The 12,394-nt window shown below is 37.0% G+C and overlaps 1 protein-coding gene across 1 annotated transcript in view; it reads right to left on the reverse strand.

The window, feature by feature from the left end:
- The window catches only part of LOC106088489 (prolyl 4-hydroxylase subunit alpha-1), a 137,874-nt gene extending 134,172 nt beyond the window's left edge, over nt 1-3,702 (reverse strand). Inside the window, exon 1 of the mRNA XM_013254015.2 lies at nt 2,728-3,702. The gene's annotated coding sequence lies outside the window, so the exon portion shown is untranslated. The remainder of the gene's footprint in view (nt 1-2,727) is intronic.
- Between the last annotated feature and the right edge of the window lie 8,692 nt (nt 3,703-12,394).

Here is a 12,394-nt window from a genome sequence, read left to right on the forward strand (position 1 = left end):
TTTAAAAATATTAAGAACTTGCAGGCGTTTTTTGTATAAGCTCAGTTTTCGAACAGTTTGAAAGCCCAGTTCAGGAAAAAAGTTGGCCTTGTATCGCCTTAAAAAGGAACGTAGTACGAAACAATTTTGAAGTAAATGTTTTTTTGTATTAACTAAAAATCAATCTATCCAATATGGCCAATAGTATTGGACAGCAAATGACCCACAACAAGAAGTATCTATGTAAAATTTCATGCGGACGACTTTTACCTGTTGAACAGACGGACGGATATGGCTAGATGGACTTCGAATACTCGGACGATTGAGAATATTTATTTTAAATATTTCGAAGTGTTAAAAACAAAATGGCGAGATTTGGGGAAAATGCACTTTAAGGGCGCACCTCCCAGTTCTGAGCCCGGGAACGAGATTTGGGGCAGTGGCCCCTCGATCCCCTATCGACCCAAAATGCCTCCTCGGGGTGAAGGTGTTCCAATTGTTGTTGTTGGGTTTCCCAGAGATTACCGCGTGGATGTGGCAGTCACATTGTAATGCCCTCACCCACGATGTGATTTCTTCCCAAATTTTTGGATAAAAATGAAAATTGGAAAAAAGCAGTGAGTGTATTTTTTTTTTGTTTTTTGCGTTTTCATTATCTACTCCTTAATACCTTATATATTCGTAATCTACTCGCTAATACCTTTTATTTGATACCCATATTGCCTAGGTTGGGTATAATGGTTTAAAATATCACAATATTAAGTGCCCGGAGTCGACTCCGGAGACTTAGTCGAGCAATTTGCCTGAAGTCGGAGTCGAGTCAAAATTGCTCGACTGCGCAGGCTTGGTCTTAACCACAGCAACCACGTTGTTTCCAACTGGGGCCTCACCATAGTCAGAATGGAACCGAAGGGGCTCCTGACTCCCGTGATACCAGATAAGGGATCTGGTCCGACCACGTACTTCAACTTCTTTCTGAAAAACAAATCCAAATCCAAAACAAATCCAAACAGTTCCGTACTGGTCTAGCCATCATCTATTGCAGTACGATGATGCAAGCACCATTCCGTAGCAACACCTCATTCAGAACCATCAGAAATTAGGTAGCATAACCCAAAATGACTCAGCACAACACGACACAGTATTCGCAAAGAATAGCAGCGACACCGTGAGGAAAATATTCAACCCCTCAGAACTTCTACACTCACACCCACTCGATATCAATTGTTAAGGAAATCCAAAACAACAAACAAGAGCTATTATATATTTTGACACATAGAGGGTCCCCCGTCGGAGGCCTCCCAAGGAGACACGTGACACTATAGGTAACTTGTATTTCCTGCTGAAAAGAACTACTTCTGTCTTACACGGATTTACGCGTAGACCACTTTCGGAAGCCCACTTCGCTGTCGCATTTAAAGCTTTCTGAAGTATATCTCTAAGAGTTCTGGGAAACTTCCCCTAAGCGCAATTGCCTTGCCATCAGCATACGTGACCACTTTTACCATGTCCATGTATTCTTGTGATCAAGGTACAAGTCGCATTTATTGCCCGATTTTTTTTTTTTCAAAGTTTTTCACATGTTCTTTTCACTTCTTTGGTTCATGGTCGAACGCTATTGATTTTGAACAAAATCGGTTCATATTTAGATATAGCTCCCATATATATCTTCTTCCGATATGGACTTTTGGGGCTGTAGAAGTCACAATTTTGATCAAATCTTTACAAAATTTTGCATAGTGTTTTATTTGACGTCCTCATAGGTGTGAAAAATGTCGTAGAAATCGGGACAGATTTAGATATAGGCCCCATATATATCTTTCATCCGATATGGCCTTTTAAACATGTAGTAGCCACAATTTTTATCCGATCTTGACGTCCCAATACATGCACAAAATTTTGAACCAAGGTTCTATTCGATATTTCAATAGGTATGCAAAATAAAAGTCTGACTAGATTTGGAGATAAGTTCTATATATTAAGAGAAGTACGTAGACTCGGTGGTGTAGGGTATTTTATGGCCTGTTCCTCCCGACTTTTGCCTTTCCTTACTGGTTTTTAAGTACATTTTGTTCACTTTGCTATCCTCTTGGCTACATGAGAGCAAGCTACCTAAAAGTCTCAACATCATCTGTTGGGAATGCAAATCTCAGCTGATAAGAGTACATGTGATAACACATCGAAATACAGGGCGCATAGCATAGAAAATATGAATTTAAAACTTGAAGAGATAAATGTGACGTGTCCATGCGTCATTATGGATGGACAATGTGTGCGCGGCAATTTTATGCCCCCAACCCAACAACATATGGTTGAAACATTAAATAATCTTGTCATTATTTTTTTTTTTTTGCTTTGAACACAATAAAGTCTAATCATTTCCAGCGGAGCAACAAACTTTTCTTTACTTATATTCTAATAAAACAACAGCCTACATAAAACAAAATGTCCAGAAATTTCTCATTGGATTAGGAAATTTGTATAGATGACCCGGTTTCCGACGCAGACTCTATGCTCGCTTCAATGGCTGGGTAATGTGGATGCATGAAAAGATTAAAACAATATGGAAAAACAACAAAAAAAGACTGTCCGGTTCAAAAACAAGAGAGATAAGAAAGGCGCTTCTGATGATAACCAAAATAATAACAAAACCCACACTCTACTTCCACACTACTTATCGACATCAAGCCATAAATTATGAGAAATTACAAAACTTATGTTTAGAACAACAACAAAACTTGGACTTACTTTGTTGATGCTAATGGATAAAAATTCTTCCCAAGTATTGAATTCCAATCGAAAATCTTCTTCGTTCTTGGTTTCTGTTTCTAAGGATTCTTATTGGTTTTGTTTTCTTTCGCTTCTTTGTTATTGTCTGGGTTTTCTTCGTCTTACACCACACGTCACACACCTACAAGCGCACAACAATTACAGAGTACAATGTTGGTGGGCCCGAAGAACAAACTGCGATACCCAACACGACGGACACAATGAAAGTGAGTGCACAAACTGAGATACTAAAATATAAATACGCCACACAGCCACAACAATGCTTAAGATGTAATTGATGATGTGCTGGAGGAGGCAATGCGAAAAATACTCGAAACAGAATACGGGGGAGTTGTGCCGACAACGACCGGAGAAAAACACAACAAATTAAACCGTTTAACACTTTACAAATAGGCACACGCACTCATTCAAAATGATGTTTTGTGAATAACTGTTTGTTTTTTGTCTGTTGAACGCCGCCGCCTCGTGATTTCTATGAACACACCAACAACAACAAAAACGGCACCTTAACACATCACAAACTCAACGCACACATAGAATTGTTCACTGCACCACCACCCCTCGTTGATGAAGGAAATGGCAAAGGCAAACAAAATGTTCGCTCGTGTCGAGCGTTCACTCACTCATTCACTCTTTTTCATCGGCCTTTTGGAATTTTCTATGGATTTTTGTTCTTGCTTTTTGTCACACACACACACACGTACTCTTATTAATTTTCGGTTTTATATTTTATGTAATTTGTTGCCTTTGAAGACAACATGAAAAGTATTTTGTAGCGAAATGTCCTTTCTTATGTTGTTTTGTTTTATTAAGCTGACTTGTTGTTCTTTTTTTTTTTGTATCTTAAATTGTCTCAGACTCTTTGCCGTACCGTCAAAGGATGAATGACAAGATGATGAACACGAGAGAATAGAACTGCGACCGCGCGTTCCGAATTCATGAAAACACTGATGTTATGCCGTTGCTCGCATTGTGTATATAAACGATTTGCTCTGTGACTGGGCACAGTGGTGTGAAGGCAATTCAAAGCGGAAGCAAAAAAAAAATGATTTTGGAAAAAACCACGTCATTTTCAATGAAAATTTAAGTATGTTACAAATGAACTCTTATCAAAACTGGATTATAGTGCAGGTTAAGCAGATAATGGCAAAAAAACGTAATTAAAAAAAACTAACTTAATTTTTACACATATAAATAAAAATTCACATAATTTAGTTAGTTACAAATGATTTCTTATCAAAACTGGGCAATGACCCCACGAACACAAGGGTGGCTTTTGGCAGTCGCGAGCCCCAAAAACTGAATTCGTATTAATTTTTCTGGGGTAAATTTCACGGGTGTGCGAGGTATTAAACTTTTTTGCGATTTTCTGTGTAAACTTTACTTTAGCCCAAAACTGTAAACCAGGATGTAAAAGCATTAAGAAAGTGATTGAAAAAACCCGAATTTGACAAAATTTGTAGCAAAAATAAAATTAATAAAAAATTTCTACAAAATAAAATTTAAAAAATATTGTCAATCATTGTCAAATTGCAGAAAAATGTGGAAATTTTGTTAAGACAATACTTAAAAAATTATTTATTATTTATTTTTTTAATAAAAAAAATTGCAAATGTCGGTGAAGTTTTCTATGAAAATAAAAATTCGACTAAATTTTCTATGAGAGCCTACTTTAAATGAAATTTATTATTCACATCAAATTTGAACAAACTTTTCACAATTTGTTCTATGAAATCAAATTTTGAAAAAATTTTCGAAAATAATCAAAGGTCCTCAAAATTTTTGCAAAACTTACGGGGAAATCTTGTATTAAAATCTTATTATGAATAATCTATGAGTTTGTTTGTTTTTAAGGCAAAAGTGTTATTCGCACGGAAAATTAAAAAATACAAATTTAAAGCCCTTTAAAGACCCTAGATTCACGATTATAACCGTCTTTGCACTCGGATTAAAGAACCCATGGTAGTAGACATGATTCGATCCATGGGTCCTTCTCAGATCTAAATTATTGTATCCACCACCGAAGAATGGGGGTTTTATTCATTCTGCATTTGAGTTGAGTTAGGCTACTCGACATTCGTACCGAGTATGGTAAAGATCGTCCTTATTTCGACATAACTGTCATGTATACCCATATATCAATTTAAGGTCTTGGGCCCATAGCAGGCGTATTTATTGTCCGATATCGCTGAAATTTGGGATAGCGGGTTGTGTTAGACTCCTCGTCATTCCTGTTGAATACGGCCGAGATCGGTCCAAGTTTGGATATAGGTGCCATTTACACCGATTTCCCGATTTAAAGTTGCGGACCCATAAAAGGTGAATTTGTAAACCGATTTTGCTGAAATTAGGTACAATGAGTTGCGTTAGACACTCGACATTCGTACCGTGTATGGTCAAGACCGGTCTAAATTTGGTTATAGCCGCCATATGTACCGATCTCCCGATTTAAGTTCTTGGGACAATAAAAGCACGTTTATTACCCGATTTCACTGAAATTGGACACAGTGAGCAGGGTTAGGTACCTTGAAATTCGTGTTCCATATGGTTCAGATCGGTCAATATTTGGATATAGCTGTCATATGAATATACTAATCCCGGTTTAAGTTCCTATGCCCATAAAAGGTGAATTTTTTAACCGATGAATGTGCTATAATGATTTGTGTTAGACCATTACATAGACTTCTTGAATATGGTGGAGATCGGACTGTGTTTGGATATAGTTGCTATGAGATTTTTCTGATGTTCTCGCCAGTGACCTCTTTGCGCTACAGTGACCACCTTTATACCTTATATTAAAGGGTATCTGACACAAAGTGTGACTAAATCAAAATAAGATATAGCTCGCATATATATGTTCGTCCGACTTTGAGTAATATTTCAATACTGGGGTCCCGAATGTCACCAAAATTGGCATACGAAATATAAATCTCGTATGAGTGACAATGCAAATTTTTGTTAAATTTTAGCAAAATCGGTTCAGATTTCTATTTAGCTTCCATATACATATATATCACCCTATTTGCACATATAGATCCGTGGTTATTACAATTTCGAATACATTTGCTCGAGACTTGATACGAATTGTTTTATAACCCATCTGAAAACCTTCACCGAATTTCACTAAATATGGTTCAGATTAAGATATAGCTCCCAGTTTCCACATATAGGGCATGTGTAGGGTATTATATAGGCGTCTACGCCCGACTTTTGCCTTTCCTTACTTGTTTATTGAGTCAAAGGACAAAAGTGTGTGGAAGTGATTTTAGTTTTAAAATTTATTCCCTCTTGCTCGATAATCCACCTTTTTCCATAACTATTGCTTGGATTAAGAATCCTTTCCCTTAGATTGGGCCCCATATTTTTTTGGATTTGATTTCCACTCTCGAGTACTTTTCATTTGAGGTTCATATAGGCTCGACCGGTACTTTTCTCTTTGGTGGGGTGTTTGGAGTAAAGCGAGGAGTCCGATCCCCTTCACATATCGATATATTATACAGAGTTGGAAGCGTGTGTAAGATGCCCACCAGAGGCCTGGTCTGTGGTATTACAATGGACATAAATAGTATAAGTGAATCTGTTTAGAAAATGGACTGCCACTCTTAACTAACCTTTGTATATTCATGGTAATAAATCCCTCAAAGCAGTAAAATATAGACCAATCCAATGATTTGATTTCTTAAGATCCTAGAGACGTATCTATTAAACGATTTAAATGAATTGTTTTATTTTGCTATGACTTCCACAAACCATGACATGGTTACAATCGGTTTATAACCTGTGTGGCTTATGAATGAATCGACTCATCTACCTATTAAAATTTATCCATATAATATTTGGCCAAGCCGAACTTAATCGATTATTGATTTATTTTTTTGTTAATCAAAATTAGTTTTTACTTAGGTTTCTGTTTTTTGGAGAATCTCGACTAATTACGATTTCCAGACTACTTGCTTTCAGAACCTGGATCCCTACAGCCATATACATATACATAAACCTATGTTCAGATTTTACTTGTTGAGCCACTAAAGGACGCAATTATAATCCGGTTTGGCTGAAGTTTTACTCGAGGGTTTTTCCTACGACCTCTAATATTTATGTATCATTAAGTCGAATTCGGTCCATAAACTATTTTTGCTCCCACACAAACCAATCACCTAATTTTATTTTTTTTTATAATGAATTTTACTTTAAATTTAAGTTAAAATTTTGCTTGTAAACAGTTTTCAATAAATATTTTGTGAAAATCAATTTTTGACAAATATTATCGGTTGGTAGGTATTACACAAAATTCAATAACATATTCCACGAAAATAAACTTCTAGCAATATTTAAAAAACTAATTTTTTTCATTTATACTACATTTCTATAAATTTGTTTTGATCAAAAAAAAAAAAAAATATAAAAAATATGCCATTAATGTTATTAGTTTTTTTAGGTTTGAAAACAATGAAATATAATTGAACAAATAATATTACAAACGCCCATATAATATTTGAAATTTGTTTCACTTCCAAATTCCTCTTCATTAATATTGGATAATGTCATACTCACCTTATTGCTTTACCACTGTGCATTTGGTGATTTGTTATCGTATTCTCTTTTACCTTCATATTTGGCTACTCTCGGTAACATTTGTTTTGATTTTCCACTGCATGTCTCTCTCAATGTATGAATCGCTCTTCGCAGCTGATTGTATCTGAGTTGTGGGTAGGCTTTTTTTTTTGAGATACACACTGAGTAGTATTAGTTTAGGAACACAAAAAGTAGATACATGGGCATACAGGTAGGTTGTTTAACAAACGTATGTATGAAACGACTTAAAAAAAAATTGAAAATTATTATTAGCATTAATTTTATTTTGTTTTTTACAAAAAAATTAAATACAAGTAAAAAAGAGTTTAATTCGGCCGAGCTGGTTAGTCACCAACAAGGATTCTGCATAAACAAACGTACATATGTATGAAACGACTTAAAAAAAAATTGAAAATTATTATTAGCATTAATTTTATTTTGTTTTTTACAAAAAAATTAAATACAAGTAAAAAGGAGTTTAATTCGGCCGAGCTGGTTAGTCACCAACAAGGATTCTGCATAAAAGTTTTCGCAAATTAACTAAGTTTATATTTGGGTTAGTTTGAAAAATTGAAATCGGGTTATGATTGACTCTTATAGGGCCTCAAGAAGTTATATATATATGGGGCAATCGAGTTATATAAAGGGAGATTTTTTTAAGAGCTATAGGAAAGCTTTTCAAAAAAGAAACACATATTAAATTCAGAAAAACGCTTGAAATTTTTAGTTGAATCGATAGTACGTGTATATAATTTAATGTTTGAAGATTATTTCATGTAAATGTTGACCGTGACTGCGCCTCAAATGGTCCATCCGCTTAGTCCAATATTGGTATACTGTTTCCAACATTTCGGCCGGTATCTCAGGAATAAATGCTTCAATGTTCTCTTCCAATGAGTCAATTGAAGCGGACTTGTCTGTATAGGCATGAGCTTAAACTAGCCCCACAAAAAATAGTCTAAAGACTTTAAATCGCACGATCTAGGCGGCCAATTGACCGGTACCGAACGTGAAATAAAATGTTCATCGAACTCGCCTCTCAATAAGTCCATTGTTAGCGTGCCGTGTGGCATGTAGCACAGTCTTGTTAAAACCACAGGTCATGCAAGTCAAGCTCTTTCATTTTGGGCAAACAAATTTTGGATATCATCTTAAGGTAGCGCTCATCATTCACAGTTACTTTACGATTCGCATCATCTTTGAAGAAGTATGGTCCAATGATGCCACCAGACCATAAACCGCACCAAACTATGACTTTTTCTGGATGCATTGGTAGCACTTGCAACGCTTCTGGCTGATCTTCACTCCAAAATCGACAATTCTGCTTATTTACGTACCCATTGGGCTAAAAATGAGCTTAGTCGATGGAATGGAAGAAGCGCGCGATGAACTTTCTTAATAGAACACGCATTTTGATATTAGGTTAGGTTGAAAGGAGGGTGCGGTGGTTAATCCGCCCCATGCCAATATGGACATAAGCCTAAGCTAGTAATCGGCTTGTTGAGCGCTCTAAATACACAACAAGCCGATAACTGGCTCAGGTGTATGTCCATATTGGCATGGGGCGGATTAACATCCGCACCCTCTTTTCAACCTAACCTAACCTATTATTATTTTGATAATAAAATGCAATAATTTGCAATCTGCAGGCCCTAAAAACTATCAATATCGTTCTCGATTCTTAAAGCCCAAATTGTTATGGTGCGCAAATACTTCCTATTTGAGGTTTTTTAAGGGGGTAGGACGCCCCCAGACAGTTGGTCCCTAATGTTGATATCGGGTTCGCAAATACGTCCTATTGGGGGTTGTTATGGGGATGGAGTGGCCCCATAAACACTTTTTGCCAAAAGTTGATATCAGATTCGTACTCTTCTCCCTAAGATCTTTCATTTGAGCCCCATATTGCTATGGTCAGTAAATTTGACCAGTTTGGGGATGTTTTGGGATAGGGGTGTACCCCAGAAACTTGGTATCAATTTCGAGTACTATTTCCAAATACCTTTCATTTGAGGGCCATATTGCCATGATCGGTAATATGTCCGATTTAGGGGTGTTTCGGGGGGTGGGGTGGTCCCCCAAACACTAGGTCCCACAATTGGAAATCAGATACGTTTTCTAATCTTATATACCTTTCATTTTAGTCCCATATTGTTGTGTATGGCCTATATATAAATTTATATCCGAAAATTGGATACCAAATTTTTGTTTTCAGGTTACTCTAAAAGAGCACACAAAATTTAACTTAAATCGCAAAACCCATCTCCGAGATCTACCTTTTTTGAAAATTAGGGTAATTATCACTTCAGGATAATTGCTGAACCATTTAGTTCAGGCTTAAGAATGTCTAGAAAACTTCATATGCAGCCCCTTGTACTTTTGTGGTGTGCTGACATCTATTGTGTATTACATACTCATTCAGTTATTGTGAATACCTATTGTGATTTATTTTTGTATCTGGTCAGGGTGGTTGTCTATGCTCTAGTGCATAGCTATTGCGACAACCCTTTGTTACAGTTATCGCATATAGCAGAGAAAAAAATCCCTTTATAAAATTGTTTCAAACAAATATTAAACATTGAATGAACTCTTTATCTTCACATATTTAAATTAAGTCATAAAAGAAACGAAGAAACGATTTACAAAAATGACCTGAAAATTTGAAGCTGTCGCTGCAAAGGGATGAGGTTCTGAGTGGCTTTAACTTGGTAAAGTCCAGGCCAATCTCGGTCCCTCCCTCAACTTAATTGTGGCCACTTGCCAGTCCGTGGTGTCACCTGCGGTAGCTGCCATTAACAAATGCCAGAGTTCGTTGACCTAAAAAGTGAGGACCTGGGTCCATTAACTTGCTCTTGTAGATAATACCGTATACTCTAAATAATCTAAGGAATAGAAACACAGACTTCCCGGCAGACAAACTTATTAGGATCATAATTTGAGAATCTTCGCTTGGAATTCTATAGAGAGAAAGTGCAGTATGCTCATTGACGAATGTATTGGAGGTGTAAGACGCAGGCATTGCCACCTATAAGACGGAGTGAGAGGAGTCACCGAAAATTTACACCTTGTTTACACATGTCTGTTATAATACCATGTGGGAATGAGACAAAACCCAGATTGTCTTAGTCATCAGGTTATATTCGGTTGATGGGAGAATAGCTACAATTCGCATAAAAGCCAAATTCTTTTACACCAGTCTTATCTGTGCCCATGCCCTAACAGAAGACAAGGACGAACCGACTAGGCCTAGAGAGAATCTATGAACGCTACCCCGTGCATGACTTTAAAATCATGCCAGAACACTTGCCACAATAGGAAGGAAGAACTTTTTTGGCCCATTAATTGGAAAATGTAGCCTCCATAAGAGAACGTCCAATAATGGACTGAGGTTAATACACTCCGACGGGGCAAATGCAAAGAAGATTTCTACAACGTGATATTCACAAGGCCACATGGTTGTTCCCCGACCAAGAAGTAGAAACACAATTCCATCACGTTGTAATTAAGGTACGCCATTTATTCTGTTTGATGGACGTATGATAGATTTCAGGAACAAATTTTGTTTCTGATCACCTTGTTGCAACAAAGTTTCGCACCCCCCTGTAATGAGAAAATTTCGATTTCACACTGCCCGTAAGCTGGATGTTGAAAAGCTGCAATTAACAGATGGCAACATCATATCCACTCGACTCCTTGTCCCGACAATTTAACGGAGCAATGGCAAAACATTGCCCACTCTATGAAAAATACCGCATTCTTGGTTACCAAAAGCCTCCCCAAGAAGACCATGGTGCTACCCAGAGTGTTGAAGTGCTAATGAAGCCATTAGCATCGAGCCAGGTCAAGATAAGGTATAGGGAGAAAAGCAGAGAGGTGAACTGAAGAGAGATATGGAAAAACGTGAGTATGAGCGTATCGAGATATTCAAAAGTCAGAATGAAGTTTGGAAATTCTACCAAAGAATTTAACAATAAACCGATGATTTTCGTATAGGAACATCGTCCTCTAGAGACAAAACAGGAAATCTAAGAACAGATATATATATAGAGAGCTTGGAAAGAATATTCTCCCAGCTGCTGGTATTCGTTAGTAAAACCAATCCCTGACGATGGTAAAGAATGAATACCACCTTCTCAGAACAAGGCAGCAGGAGTCGATGGATTGCATGTTTTACTATATAATGCTGCAGGTGACAAGCACAACAGTTTGTCTGAGTAATCTGGTCATAAAAAATTTTTTTCTCCAAATACAGTTCCTTAAATTTTCTTCAAGGACAACATTTCTATCAAATTTTCTTAAGCCGAAAATTTCTACAAAATTTTCTCAAAAAAAAAATTTACAAAATTTTTCCTAATTTTCACAAAGTTTTCTCCTTCAGCAAACCATCTACGAAATTTTGTCTTGAGACAGAATTTTCTCTTAAAACAGAATTTCTCCAGAGACAACGTTTCTACAAAATTTTATCCAAAAACAAAATTTCCACGACACTTTCTCCAAAGACAAATTCCACGAAATTTTCTCTGAAGCCTTTCTCTGGGAATGAGAAAGCCGACGATTTGGCAGTGAAGGCCAGAGAACTGCCGTCAATATACTTGGTTAACCCGAAGCCTTTCGGGTCGACGCACTCCGAGTTAAGGTTAACCCTGTGGAACAGTGAAACGGTCGGTAGGAAAGGAAGTATGAATGAGGTTAGTATAGCTTTTGGTGTCATAACGGGACACATAGGACTACGAGCTCACTTATGCAAAATCGGTGCGGCAAGTGATGGCATGTGGGGAAGGTGATGAGACGTTGGGGAAGATGATGAGACGGCTTTCGCGTCTAACAGTTACCAGCACTTAGGTGGGGACACAATACCAGACATGAATCAACTTAGGAGCGTGGCATGGAAACAATTAAGGATTTTGTAAGTAGCACGGAATTCCTAACTAAGATTTTCTTTTTCGAGGTTACTTTTTTAGTACTTAGAGCGCACAACAAGCCGATTACTGGCATAGGTGCATGTCCATAGTGGCACGGGGCTGATTATATCCGCACCATTTTTCAACCTAAC

The sequence above is a fragment of the Stomoxys calcitrans genome, chromosome 2 (genome assembly GCF_963082655.1).
Source record: "Stomoxys calcitrans chromosome 2, idStoCalc2.1, whole genome shotgun sequence".
Lineage (NCBI taxonomy): Eukaryota > Metazoa > Arthropoda > Insecta > Diptera > Muscidae > Stomoxys > Stomoxys calcitrans.